This window comes from Pocillopora damicornis, chromosome 1 (genome assembly GCF_964200805.1).
Source record: "Pocillopora damicornis chromosome 1, jaPocDami1.2, whole genome shotgun sequence".
NCBI lineage: Eukaryota > Metazoa > Cnidaria > Anthozoa > Scleractinia > Pocilloporidae > Pocillopora > Pocillopora damicornis.
In genome coordinates, this window is record NC_142670.1 from 15,182,972 (window position 1) to 15,196,679 (window position 13,708).

The 13,708-nt window shown below is 37.7% G+C and overlaps 2 pseudogenes; both read left to right on the forward strand.

The window, feature by feature from the left end:
- Positions 1-4,547: 4,547 nt before the first annotated feature.
- Positions 4,548-5,456, forward strand: LOC149052258 (uncharacterized; annotated as a pseudogene).
- A 6,832-nt stretch (positions 5,457-12,288) lies between these two features.
- LOC149052259 (zinc finger MYM-type protein 3-like) lies at positions 12,289-13,212 on the forward strand (annotated as a pseudogene).
- Positions 13,213-13,708: the final 496 nt, after the last annotated feature.

Genomic DNA, 13,708 nt, shown 5'->3' on the forward strand with positions numbered 1-13,708 from the left:
TTTTTTTGTGTTTGAATCGGTACTTTCTAGGGGAATAGGGATATACACCAGTTGCTGCCACTCCCACACGGATAAGACTCAGGTACCTTTTATAATTTTATAGGGGTCGTTTTCGCAATTCCCGGCGCCCACTCCCGCCCTCTTATGTATAAGGGTCCCCCGGTGAGTGCTGATACGTGCAGCACACTTAAAATTTAGCAAGGAAAAATTTTGATGTGATTTTCTGGTGAAGAGAAAAAAGTTTTGTCAGCGTCTAGTAGCTTGTATAAAAGGGACTTTACCACCATGTGCCCAATTACGCCTCCCGCCAGACGGCGGGAAGCCAACAAAGCGCTCAGACATTGATATATAAAACTCTGCCTCTGTCTGGATTTTTGATAGCCTATTGACCAATTCCCGATCGAAACCTAACTCTGACGGGACGCGTAATTTTGCACAAGGTAGTAAGTATAGCCTATTTACCGCAGCCAGGTTGTGTGAATTTTTCAGACGTCTTGAGTACATCTGTGATACAAGCTTGCCAATCCCTCTATCTGCTTTCGGAATCGACTCAAGCCTGTCTTTATTATGACCGGACACTTCTTTAGACGCTCTATATCTACTACTGGAATCACGACTCCACCCAACACCGAGATTTCATCTGTGAGTGGGGTAAATTGTAAAATCATCGATATCTTTTGGCAGCTCGAAGATGCCGGCACCCGAAAAAATAATTGAAAACTTGCAACTCTGCAAGTGACTTGAAATGTCTTTTTGACAACTACATAAGGGAAAGACTTGAGATATGCAACTTCGGTCTTCTCGATAACTAAACCCACAAGTACCACTAGCGAACGATTAAAATGAACAGCAAAACTCCATATTATCATCTAAGATCAGACGCTTACACAACAGATCAGTTAGCTAAATCAGTATGTAGCTTGTCAATCAAATTAACTTTTGTTGACATTCTTTGACTTCCGCCTGCAAAGGAATCATTGATGGAACTGGACATTTTAGATTTCTGAATGCAATAACTCCTGGAAGGTTTTTCTAGATATCGTTCAAAGAGGAAAAAAAAGCATCTCTTGATATTTCGGAGGTTGATTAATCTTTGAATCCATATATATCTGTCACGCTTGTGATGTAACTGATGTAATAAGATGGAGTAGATATATGGCCTTGTTTATTTCATAGTCGCTAGCAAGTAAATTTTGCCGACTTTGAGTTCGTCTCAAGATAGAACAACACAAATACACAAGGAAATATTTACAATAACTTTATAACCATGCTTTTGTCTTTTAAATGTAGAAGCTCAGTAGATTCTGTCATATCGGTCATTGTTAAAACTGTCTTTGTTTTGATGCTACTTTTCAACATAGGAAAAGTATGTCCGACAAAAGTATTCACCAAAACCTAACTATTTCTTTGCCAGCTTCAGTAATGACAGGGAATTAAATTTAGATGATAAAGCAGAGGATAATGTTGACAGAATTACCGGTGGTCAAGTAAATTCGTTACATGAGGTCACACAACTCGGGTAATATTCACGGTCAAAATTTGCATATTTGAGCGGTCAAACTAAAAAAATTATTTCTCGAAAACTAAAATATATTTTCACCAAAAAACTACATCATAATTATTAGGACATATTGGGCTACCAAAATAAAAGTAGGAGTGAAAGCAAATTTTGGGTGACTTGCCGCTGTTTGTCTGATGCATGTTGACATTTAGCTCTTAATTTTCTTTAAATTGAGCTACCAAGTTCAAGCACCGAAAAATTTGCAAACCAGATGCGTTCCGAGGCTGCAAATAGAATATTTGCAGCAAAAAAGAAAAAAACAAATGGCTAACATGGTTTTTTTTCCTTCATTGTTCCAGCATCGTCTGGAACAAATCTCGCGGATTCCATCGATACTATATTTAAACGGCAGAGAGCTTTTCCTTTGCTTATATATCCTCATCTAAACACGAACGGAAGCTGGGAGAGTTCAAGAAAGTTATGCAAACGTTAGACACAACTGAGGGTTTGCATAGCTTTAGAAAGTATTAAAAAAATTTTTGCCAATTCATGTTCTTGTTTACTTTCTGTAACGAACTTATCCAAGATTTAGAATCAAGCGCGAGTGGACGAACTCCCTTCTCCTGGCATGGAAGATATAATCCCCCAGTGGCTACCCAACCTTCCTCCCCGCCTCTTCCTTCCACCCTAATCCTCGGAGGCTAATTAGGTTGAGAACTGGTGAACTGGGTGGATACATCGTAAAGTTTGTCTGATTGATGACTAAAAAGCCTAACCTTCGCTATTGATATTATTTTAAAACAATAATACACTTTGTGACTTTGGTGAATATGTCTGATCATTGCAACTTTGTAACTGTTACAATTATCCCTGTAAATCTTTCGTTGTCCCTGCTCATCGTCCCTGTACATTGCTTGCATGATTAAAATTAGAGAAAATAGTCTTCACTGTTAACTTACAGCCTTCCTAGGTTGATATTGTTCATAAATATGTCTTTTGGCAAATTCTCCAACTGGTTGTTGTCCAAGTACCTGTCAACAAATGACGATAGTTGGTCTTCAACCGCATTACTGATATAAACGTATTGTCATTATCATCAATATCTTCAAGTGACAAGAAATGTTTTTGGTAAGAGCCCATGTTGCTCATAGTACAGCAACGTATTTATATTTTCAGGTATATCTGTCAACTCCATTATTTAGTTTCGCTTATCAGGCGCGAATGTCTTCCAAGACATCCATCCATAAGTAACACATTCGTCAATCTATTATTTTCCACAGAAACGATTTCGATGTCGGCATGGGAAACAACATGATATTCGAGTTTCTTAAATGGGCTTTTCCTTACCATTATAAAATAAGGTGAAAACACAAACAATAGTTTACGCAAAGAGCATTTGAAGTAGCTTAGACAATTTTCGTGATTTTGCCCTTTTTGTGATTGAATTCGAAAAGTTCAATCCGAAGTTCCCTGTGATGTACGTAGCGAACGATTTTTCCTGAACCGAGCGATTTGATAAAATATCCTTGGTCAAGTGTTGGTTCGGCCTTATCAAAAGCGATAGTCCATAAAAAAGAAGCCAGATCGAAAAGCTGCGGACAGGCCCACTGATTTGGCATTTTTTTTGCATATAAACTTGGTTTTGATCATGAAAAAGATATTTTAGGATTGAAATCTATTTTTTCTGGGCTTCTTTTGCTTTCTCGTTTTTGTGTCTATTATTATCATTATTATTTCTATCATAAAACAAGTGTACAATTCTTTCTCTTTGCTTCGAATAGTAAATTTCGTAGGAAAAAAAAATTAAGCGGTTGAACGCGCTATTCAATTTACTCAGTTTTAGTTGTTTTAATATTCCTGAAAAATACCATAAATTCAGAAGCTTGTAGTACTGTTCATATGTCGAGTTAGAACAATTTGATAGTTTCTAAAACATCAGCTGTCAGAAATTATTTGCTACTGTGAGTTCAGGGCAGGGCAACTTCAATGCGCTGCCACATCTCCCAGTAGAATATGGTTTCTGGAGCTTTAAGTCGCAGTCTCTCTAGAAGCGGACCAGTGCATTTCGGTTTAAAACAATTGATCCCTTTCAAACTAGTCCCATGAACCGAAGGCCTATTTTTTGATTAACTATCATAAATGGCTCTTTTTTTCACAAAATTCTTGTTTGAAGAACTTTTTCGCTTCGCATATTTAGATCGATCATTTATAAGAACAAATCACGTAATTTTTTTTTATTTTTAGGTGGTTTTTGACACTGAAAATTATTTTTTCGCTTAACACCTATTTCCCTCTGCTGCCATGACCGTAAACATGTAACTTTCAATCTCGCCTCTGCTTAAAAGTCCAACTTGTTCCCGATGACATTTTTATTCAGAATAATTAAAATAAGAGAGAGGAGTATGTAAATTCAAAAATATTACAAACAAATTACAAACAACACTGCACAAAGAGCGGACTTAACTATATATCTAATTTACTTATTGTTGACGCCTGAATTGAGCACTTTGAAGCTTCTTAATGCTTGTTGATGCCATAAAACAGCATTTAGAAGAGAAAATTCAATCCCATCCGCCGAAAGTTGACTCTTCGTCCTAAGCGACCTATTGTTTTCTTCATCACTCAGTATTGAAATGAAAAATGCAGGAAATGGCACTTTCGAGACCCTAGATTTAAAATCTTCTGTAAGAGCATGCTCCTAGCTTCATTACTTTGGACAGCCTTCGGCGGTCAGTGTTATCTTTTTGTGCGTTCACCTTAAAAATCTCACGCCACACCTGGAGGATGTCAACTCCTCGAAGAAATCGGAATAAATTTACAGTTAGATGAACAATGACGTACAATAATACCCACCAGCGCTTCGCTCAAAAACACAAACGTATTGACAATTCATCGGCGGAGTGACGGTGGCGCCGTAATTCGTAGTTTCATTTATCGGTACATACGTGCATTGGATGAGGCCACAAAGTTTGTTCGATGTGATATATATTACTACGACCCTTATAAAGCCACTATCACACTGACAACGACGCATTTTTTAAGAAAGATGGCTTCAAATCAGACTAACCGTTTTCAGAGGCTAGATTTATCAGTAGAGGAGTTCATAGACGGAAAGGAAAATGAAAACACCAAGAAAAAGACTAAACAATTTGTTGCTCTGTTCTATGAATTTCTTGCTTTGAAAGGGGAGACGAGGCAAATGAACCAATGACTCCTCCAGCGCTGAACAAGTTTGTCAGTGAGTTCCTTATAACGGTCCGCAAAAAAGAAGACAACTAGGAATACGAGCCTAATTCCTTAACGGCATTCTTTGCTACCTTTCAGCGCCATTCGAAGAAAAATCAACTATGGACTTTGCCTTATGAAAAACGTCCAGTTCGAGAAAACTCGGAAAGCGCTTCAGTCAAAGCAAAGGGATCTAAAACGGAAAGGCATGAGCAACAAGCCTAATGTTTCTGCTGCTTTAAGTGAGGAAAATGTTCAAGTTCTGTTTGAAAAGGATCTCTTGAGAAGTTCCACGGCAGAAGCGCTTTTAAACAAGGTATGGTTCAACAACACAATCCATTTTGGTATACTAGGCTGCAAGAAGCACAGAGAAATGTGTTCAAGGGGAGACGTAAAACTTTGTCAAAACTTCCACAGGGCAGGAGTACCTCGAATTCAATGAAAGAGAAACCAAAACTCGTTCAGGAAACGATCCACGGAATGTAAAGCCATTGCACCGAAAACTTTTGCCATGCCAAACAACCAGAAATGTCCAGTAAAGGCCTACAAAGTCTACGCAGAAAGCGACCCGCGGAAATGAAAACCGACGATGCAACGTTTTACTTTGGCAGTAAATAATGTAAAATCTGGAAACAACGACTTGCTGCCATTGATATTATGCAACTGTCAGGACACAAAAACGTTCAAAGTATCACTAGCTACTCTACTGTCTCACAGAAACAACAGTTGAACGTGTCTCACACTCTCACTGGAAAGTTTGACTCGCCATTTTTTAGTGAGCAATGGAATCAGATGGCCACTCGCATTAATACGAAATGTAGAGGAAAGAGGAGGACTCTTATTCACAGACTTAAGAAAACTAGTTTGTTTTGAAAACACAAAGATGGCACGATTAGTCTATCATTTCCCACAAAAAATGATGGGTCATTTAATTAAACAGCGTTAGCTATGGTTCAACAAAGTCGCGTTCTAAGTTATTCTAAATGTGGCTAATCTTAGCATATAAACTTTACTAATTATGTAGAGCGTAAATAAGGCATAAAACGCGGACTAGAAAATCATTTATCTGCCCAAAATAATGCATTTACGAACAGGTTAATTAGGGGAAGACAGTCAAAGGAATGAAGTTTGATAAATAGACTGTCAGTTAATAAAAAAAAGTTTATTAGATATTTAATTGTTTTGTTCACTCCTTCAGATAAAGGAAAAAAGTGGCGTTCTCGTTGTGAGAGGGAATCGAACCCCACAAAGCCTATTAAGAGAGTGCAAGGGCTGCCACTGCGCCACACGCTTGCTTCTTTGCTTGATTTATCTCGTTGATTTTAGCCCATGTTCCTACAAAATGCCTTGAATCCACAGCAGGAAATAAAAGATTGCTATTTCTTTTGTCTTTGCTCAGTAACCGGGCTTTATATCATCTGCAAGCGGAGGAGCTTGTTCCAGCTTCTGACAGTTGTTCATCAACTGTTATTTCTTCTCGTGAGACGAAGGAGGCAAGTACAATTAAATTCGTTTTCACTCTTACTTTCATAGTTTGTAGCACAATATGTCCTGATAATTGTGGTGCAGTTTTTTTGTGAAAATATATTTTAGTTTTCGAGAAGTGACTTTTCTCGTTCGACCGCTCAAATATGCAAATTTTCACCGTGAATATTACCCGAGTTGTGTGACCTCGTGTCATGAATTTACTTTACCTTCGGTATTTCTGTCAACATAATCCTTTGTTTTATCCTCAAAAATTAATCCTCTATCATTGCTGAAGCTGGCAAAGAAATATCTATTTTTTGGTCAATAATTTTGTCCGACATACTTTCACATGTCGAAAAGTAGCTCAAAACAAAGACAGTTTTAACATGACAGAATCTACTGAGCTTCTAGTTTTTAAAAGACAAAAGGATGGTTATAAAGTTACTGTAAATATTTACTTGTATATTTGTGTTGTTCCATCTTGAGACGAACTCAAAGTCCGGCAAAATTTACATGCTAGCGACTATGAAATACACGTGGTGTGCCTACTGGTCGCCACCGTTTATTGTCATAAATTACTAAAGTAACTTTATAACCATCCTTTTGTCTTTTAAAAGCTTAAAGCTCAGTAGATTCTGTTTTTTCTTCATAACTCGACTGCATATTACATTTACTATTATTATTTTTTTCCTTTTTTGCTTTTGTTTTAAATGGCTTGTTCAGGCAATAAACTTAAATTTATTGAAAAAAAATCGCCGATGCAAAGTCATTCACAACGAGATTCAGAGAAACTTTTTGTTAAAAAATTCTTGTTTGAGGCTACTTTCATATTCCATTTTACATCATATCTTACACTTTTCTGTTCATAAAAATTTCTTTACATTTATGAACGCAAGAATCCTCTCTCTAGAAACAAAGCAATTTTTCTGGTTCAATGTTGTACACATTTCTCATCCCCTAAATATTCCAGCCACCCCTCAGAGACTTTAAAAAAATTATACATCCAAAAGGCTTGGAAAAAGAACACAATGGAAACAAACCCAATTTAAGCGCTCGAAATAATGGATATCAGCACAGAGAAAAACCTTTTTCCCCATTGCCTGGTTTTGTTTCCTATCACAAATCAGTATCGGAATTATTAGTTGTGACACTCCACGGATTTCAGGGAATAAGGTGAACGCACGCACACGGCACGTTATAACACGCTCGAAAAAAAAACTATGGACTTTGCCTTATGACGAAAAACACCAAAAAAAACCAAGCAAAAAACACGACGTTGCTCTGTTCCATGAATTTCTTGTTTTGAAAGGCAAGACGAGACGAATGGACGAATGACTCCTCAAGCTGAACAAGTTTCTCAGCGAGTTCCTTATAACGGTTCGCAAAAAAGAACACAAGGAGGAATGCGAGCCTAATTCCCTGAGGACTTTCTTCGCCAGTTTTCAGCGCCATTCGAAGAAAAATATACTAAGGACTTTGCCTTATGAAAAACGTCCAGTTCGAGCAAACTCGGAAAGCGCTTAAGTCAAACCAAAGAGATCTAAAACGGAAAGGTATGGGCAACGAGTCTAATGCTTCTGCTGCTTTGAGTGAGGAAGATATTCAAGTTCTGTTTGAAAAGGATCTCTCGGGAAGTTCCACGGCAGAAGCGCTTTTAAACACGGTATGGCTCAACAACATAATCCATTTTAAGTTACTAGGCTGCAGGGAGCATAGACAAATGTGTTCAAGAGGAAACGTAAAACTTTTTCAAAACTTCCATAGGGCAGGAGTACCCCGAATTCAATGAAAGACAAACCAAAACTCGTTCAAGAAACGATCCATGGAATGTCCAGTAAAAGCCTACAAAGTCTACGCAAAAAAGCGACCCGCGGAAATGGAAACCAACGATGCACCGTTTACTTTGACAGTATTCAATGTAAAATCTGGCAACAACGACGCACCGCCAACTGCTATTATGCAACTTTCAGGACACAAAAACGTTCAAAGTATCACTCTGTACTCTACCGTCTCACAGAAACAACAGTTGAATATGACTCACACTCTCACTGGAATGAGTTCGAGAGAAATAACTCCCCAGTCTGGCTCTTCTATTCTGGAGAAAAGAAAGCACTAGTTTGACGAACTCACTTATCCAACATTTCGTCCATTTTTTTCTCAGCAAAGCAAGCAAGCAGCACAGCAGCCCGTTTCAGCCCGTTTCCGTTTATTGGCAATAAACACTTTAAATCAATCGCCCACACTTTCAGTGTGAGAGGAAAACCCTAGCAAAACTTACAAAAGAATCAAACCTCTTGATTCGGATTCCTACCGGTGTTTGTCAATTCAAGCATGCGGGTCCTCATAAGCAACAAAAAATGAAGTCTCGGGTTTTTCGAGATATTTTCAGGATGTCTTACTTCATTCTTACTAGCTCTGCCTTTATATACCTTGTCCAACGCAAATTTAACGTGAGGATAATTAAAATTAACATGGTCGAAGGTACTAACGAGTCTTTTTTAGCTTGCAAACTCAGCGAACTTAAATTTTCAAACTCCTCTGGACACTGTGCGTGTATTCACTTGCTTTTGGTTTCCATAGTTAGGTCATTTACACTACAATATGTTTACACGCGCAAAGGAACAAGCAAACGCTTCGTACTCGTTCATTATCAAGTTTCAAAATGCAATTACTCATTCTTACGAGATGGTAAGGTGTAACACGTTGAGAACTAAAGGTTTCCACCGGTTGGACAGCGGAAAATTAGGCTTTCTTTTGCCCGTTTTACAAAGAAAGTTTGACTCGCCATTTTTTAGTGAGCAATGGAATCAGACAGCCGCTCGCATTAATACAAAATGTAGAGGAAAGAGAAGGACTCTTATTCACAGACTTGAGAAAACTTGTTTTGAAAACACAAAGATGGCACAATTAGTCTATCATTTCACACAAAAAATTATGGGTAAGTGAATTGAACAGAGTTAGCCATTGTTCAACAAAACTGCCTTCTAAGTTAATTTAAATTTGGCTAATCTTAGCATATAAACTTTACTAATTATGGGGAGCCTAAAGAGAGCATAAAACGCAGACTAGAAAATCATCTATCTGCCCAGAATAATGCATTAACAAACAGGTTAGGTGACGACAGTCAAAGAAATAGGAATAAAAGGAATAAAGTTTGGTAAATAGACTGTCAGTTAATAAAAAAAAAAGTATATTAGATATTTAATAGTTTTGTTCACTCCTTCAGTTTTTGCAATTACTTTATAACCACGCTTTTGTGTTTTAAATCTGGAAACTCAGTAGATTCTGTCATATCGGTCATTGTTAAAACTGTCTTTGTTTTGATGCTACTTTTCGACATGGGAAAAGTATGTCGGACAAAAATATTCACCAAAACCTAATTAATTCTTTGCCAGCTTCAGTAATGACAGAGGATTAAGTTTAGATGATAAAACAAAGGATTATGTTGACAGAAATACCGAAGGTCAAGTAAATTCGTTACATGAAGTCACACAACTCGGGTAATATTCATGGTGAAAATTTGCGTATTTGAGCGGTAAAACTAAAAAAATTATTTCTCGAAAACTAAAACATATTTCCACAAAAAAACCTACACCACAATCATTAGGACATATTGGGCTACAAAACATGAAAGTAGGAGTGAAAGCAAATTTTGGGTGACTTGCTGCTGTTTGTCTGATGCACGTTGACATTAGCTCTTAATTTTCTTTAAATTGAGCTGCCGAGTTTAAGCACCGAAACATTTGCAAACCAGATGCGTTCCGAGGCTGTCGATAGAATATTTGCGGCGAAAAAGAAAAAAAAAAGGCCAACATCGTTTTTTTTTCCTTCACTGTTCTAGCAACGTTCGGACCCAATCTCGTGGATTCCGTCAATTCTATATTTGAACGGCAGAGAGCTTTTTCTGTTTTTATATATTCTCATCTAAACACGAAGGGAAGCTGGGAGAATCCAAGAAGGTTATGCAAACGTTAGACAAAATTAAGGCTTTGCATAGAAAGTTAGTTAATTTAGAAAGTATCCAAAAAAATTATTGCCTTTTCATGTTACTTGTTTATTTTCTGTAACGAGCTTATCCAAGATTTAGAATCAAGCGCGAGCGGACGGACTCCCTTTTCTTAGCATGGAAGATGTAACCCTCCAGTGGCTACCCAACCTTCCTCCCCGCCCCTTCCTTCCACCCTAATGCTCGGATGCTAATTAGTCTTAGAACTAATGGCCTGAGTCATAAATTTTGTCTGATTGATGACTAAAAAGCCTAGCCTTAGCTACTGATATTTTTTAAAACAATGATACACTTTGTGATTTTGGTGAATATGTCTGATCATTGCAATGTTGTAACTGTCACAATTATCCCTGTAAGTCTTTCGTTGTCCCTGCTCATCGTCCCTGTACATTGCCTGCATGATTAAAATTAGAAAGAATAGCCTTCACTGTTGACTTACAGCTCTCCTAATTCAATATTGTTCATAAATATGTCTTTTGGCAAATTCTCCAACTGGTTGTTATCCAAGTACCTGTCAACAAATGACGATAGACGGTTAGTGTTCAGGCGCATTACTGATATAAACGTATTATCATTATCATCAATATCTTCAAGTGACAAGAAGTGTTTTTGGTAAGAGCCCATGTTGTTGATAGTACAGCAACGTATTTATATTTTCAGGTAAATCTGTCAACTCCATTAATAAGTTTCGCTTATCAGGCGCGAATGTCTTCCAAGACATCCATCCATAAGTAACACATTCGTCAATCTATTATTTTCCACAGAAAAGATTTCAATGTCGGCATGGGAAACAACATGATATTCGAGTTTCTTAAATGGGTTTTTCCTTACCATTATAAAATGAGGAGAAAATACAAACAATAGTTTATGCAAAGAGCATTTGAAATAGCTCAGACAATTTTCGTAATTTTGCCCTTTTTGTGATTGAATTCGAAAATGTCAATCAGAAGTTCCCTGTGATGTATATGACGAACGATTTTTCCTGAACCGAGCGATTTGATAAAATTTCCTTGTTCAAGTGTTGCTTCAGCCTTATCAAAAGCGATAGTCCATAAAAAAGAAGCCAGGTCGAAAAGCTGCGGACAGACAGGCCCACTGATTTGGCTCAAATTTTGCATGCAAACTTGGTTAGGGATTTTGATCATGAAAGAGATATTTTAGGATTGAAATCTATTTTTGTAAAAAATTACGGCTCAAGGCTATTTGGAGACCCTCACGAACATGGAAACGAGGCTGGTTAAGAGAAACTTTTCAATGCCTGGGCTTCCTTTGCTTTCTCATTTTTGTGTCTTCTTTATTATTATCATTATTATTTCTATCATAAAACAAGTGTACAATTCTTCCTCTTTGGTTTGAATATTAAATTTTTATTCAGAACAACTAGAATAAGAGAGAGGAGTATGTAAATTCAAAAATATATTGTGATTTCAGTTTAATTTCTTTAGCAGAGCGGGCTCATTTTCGAAAATTACAAACAACACTGCACAAAAAGCGGACTTAACTATATATCTAATTTACTTCTTGTTGACGCCTGTGTTCGGCACTTTGAAGCTTCTTAATGCTTGTTGATGCCATCGGAACAGCATTTAGAAGAGAAAATTCTCAATCCCATCTGCAGAAAGTTGACTCTTCGTTCTAAGCGACGTATTGTTTTCTTTGTCACTCAGCATTGAAATGAAAAATGTAGGAAATGGCACTTTCGAGACCCTAGATTTAAAATCTTCTGTAAGAGCATGCTCCTAGATTCATTACTTTGGACGGCCTTCGGCGCTCAGTGTTATCTTTTCGTGCGTTCACCTTAAAAACCTCACGTTACACCTGGAGGATGTCAACTTCTCGAAGAAATCGGAATAAATTTACAATAAGATAAACAATGACGTACAATAATACCCACCAGCGCTACGCTCAAAAATACAAACGTATGAACAATTCATCGGCGGAGTGACGGTGGCGACGTTATTCGTAATTTCATTCATCGCTACATACGTGCATTACATGTGGCCACAGAGTTTGTCAGATGTGATATATATTACTACGACCCTTATAAAGCCGCTATCACACTGACAACGACGCATTTTTTTTAAGAAAGATGGCTTCAAATCAGACTGACCATTTTCAGAGCCTAAATTTATCAGTAGAGGAGTTCTTAGACAGACAGGAAAATAAAAACACCAAGAAAAAGACTAAACCATATGTTGCTGTGTTCCGTGAATTTCTTGTTTTGAAAGGCGGGACGAGGCAAATGAACTAATGACTCCTCAAGAGCTGAACAAGTTTGTGAGCGAGTTCCTTATAACGGTTCGCAAAAAAGAAGACAACTAGGAATACGAGCCTAATTCCTTAAGGGCATTCTTCGCTAGCTTTGAGCGCCATTCGAAAAAAAATAAACAATGGACTTTGTCTTATGAAAGACGTCCAGTTCGAGCAGACTCGGAAAGCGCTTCAGTCAAAGCAAAGGGATCTAAAACGGAAAGGCATAGGCAACAAGCCTAATGCTTCTGCTGCTTTAAGTGAGGAAGATGTTCAAGTTCTGTTTGAAAAGGATCTCTTGGGAAGTTACTCGGCAGAAGCGCTTTTAAACACGGTATGGTTCAACAACATGATCCATTTCGGGTTACTAGGCTGCAAGGAGCACAGAGAAATGTGTTCAAGGGGAGACGTAAAACTTTGTCAAAACTTCCACAGGGCAGGAGTACCTCGAATTCAATGAAAGAGAAACCAAAACTCGTTCAGGAAACGATCCCCGGAATGTAAGAGCCATTGCACCGAAAACTTTTGCCATGCGGAACAACCAGAAATGTCCAGTAAAGGGCTACAAAGTCTACGTAGAAAAGCGACCCGCGGAAATGAAAACCGACGATGCACCGTTTTTACTTTGGCAGTAAATAATGGAAAATCTGGAAACAACGACGTGCTGCCAACTGATGTTATGCAACTGTCAGGACACAAAAACGTTCAAAGTATCACTAGCTACTCTACCGTCTCACAGAAACAACAGTTGAACATTTTTTAGTGAGCAATGGAATCAGATGGCCGCTTGCATTAATACGAAATTTAGAGGAAAGAGGAGGACTCTTATTCACAGACTTAGGAAAACTAGTTTGTTTTGAAAACACAAAGATGGCACGATTAGTCTATCATTTCCCACAAAAAAATGATGGGTCGGTTAATTAAACGGAGTTAGCTATTGTTTAACAAAGCCGCGTTCTAAGTTATTCTAAATGTGGCTAATCTTAGCGAGTAAATGGTAGTTAAAATAGAGGGTGATGCAAATTCAAGAGAGATGCCTCAGCGAAACATTTTCATTTCTGTCACGATAAAGGTGATTTAAAAGGCTTTCAAACAAACTTTGAAACATCATTTTTACAAGTATCTGTCACAATCTGACACCTGTCAATTGGAGAGTGCGTAACAAAAAAATGCGTAAGAACATTTGAAAAACAACGGAAATAGTTTGGCAAGGACTGTTTTTTCTTCAAAAACAGCCAATGGTCTAACGGAAAGTATTA